This window comes from Manihot esculenta, chromosome 11, assembly GCF_001659605.2.
Source record: "Manihot esculenta cultivar AM560-2 chromosome 11, M.esculenta_v8, whole genome shotgun sequence".
Classification (NCBI taxonomy): Eukaryota; Viridiplantae; Streptophyta; class Magnoliopsida; order Malpighiales; family Euphorbiaceae; genus Manihot; species Manihot esculenta.
Genome location: NC_035171.2, coordinates 12,693,730 through 12,695,004, shown reverse-complemented (window position 1 = coordinate 12,695,004; position 1,275 = coordinate 12,693,730). Strand labels below are relative to the sequence as shown.

The window sequence follows — 1,275 nt, the reverse complement described above, 5'->3', positions numbered from 1 at the left end:
GTAAATGCAGCTTTAAAAAAAATAAAACATTCAAGATATCCAAAAAAGAAAATAAAAATTAAAAATTGAAGAGAAAATAAATAAAAATAAATGGTAAACAATCAAATTCCAAAAAGTAGTCATGACGAGGGTAACGGTGGAAACTAATAAAATGGAAGGACGTTTCAGCAATTAAAAGCGGCATCAATTCATTTTCGCTATAAATATGCTAAAACCCTACATCGCCGCTGCAGTCCGCAGCTGCAACGCTTCTAAAACCAGGTCTGCGATTCTCTCTCTTTCTTCCTCTCCACTGTTGAAATAATTTCTCAGTTTGAATGCATTTTTATGAAAATATAGAGAAGGTGCGATGATGATGAGATAAATAATCTCGTTAATCTGATGATTAGCATGAGGACAAATCCTCTATTCCATTCTTAAAAGCCTCTGAGCTCTCTTCTCTTCTTTCCTTTCCTTTCTCTGTAATTTATTTTCTAATTTCTGATCTATGAATTTGCTTGAATACTCTTATATAATTGTTTTCATAACTAATTTAGTTACTAACCCTTTGGCATAATCAGAAGCAAATAAAAAGTTCAATTTTCCCAATAATTCTTATTAGCTACTGTAATCATCTTTACCTATTTTCGATAAATCGGGTGAAGGTCTCTAATTTTTAACCGACTTAGATGGAATCACGGATGAAAATAGAGAAATTTAGGTATTGAGTTTTAAAAATGCTGAGGTTGATATAATTTAAAGTTCAAAAGTGTAATTTATTTTAAATAATATATTTTTTTTCTTAAAATTAAAAATTTTAAATATAATAATAAAAAATTAATTATAATTATAAATAAATATAAAGTTTAAAAATTAATTATAATTATAATAAATTTAAAAATTGAATTGTATCTTAAAAAATTAAAAGTTTTGACTTACGACTTTTCTTGCGAATGGCCCTTTTCCAAAATAACCTTGTTTAGAAAGAAGAAAAGGGCTGAGCCCATCAAAACAAATGGGACATCCACTAAGAGCAGGCCTAAAGCCTAAACTAAAGCTCAAGGTCACGGTGCTAATAGGTAAATCATCGCCCCTCTGCCACCTAAGAAAGCGATGAGCTCTTCTTAGAGTGAGAGACTGTAAGCCCATACAGAAAATATGAACAAGAGAACAACAAATCTACAAAGCTGGATCTTCATATGGGGGTGCTAGACGGTATCAGGACTTGCCAATTTCAAACAATGACAAAATGGAGAGGACGCCACGGGTTGAAGATGATCTCCACAGACCTGTATG

The 1,275-nt window shown here is 31.5% G+C and overlaps 1 non-coding gene across 1 annotated transcript; it reads left to right on the top strand.

Annotated features, from left to right (window-relative positions):
- Positions 1-345: 345 nt before the first annotated feature.
- LOC122725231 lies at positions 346-432 on the top strand. The gene has a single exon (XR_006352701.1). It is a non-coding gene; the product is annotated as a small nucleolar RNA U30 (small nucleolar RNA).
- Positions 433-1,275: the final 843 nt, after the last annotated feature.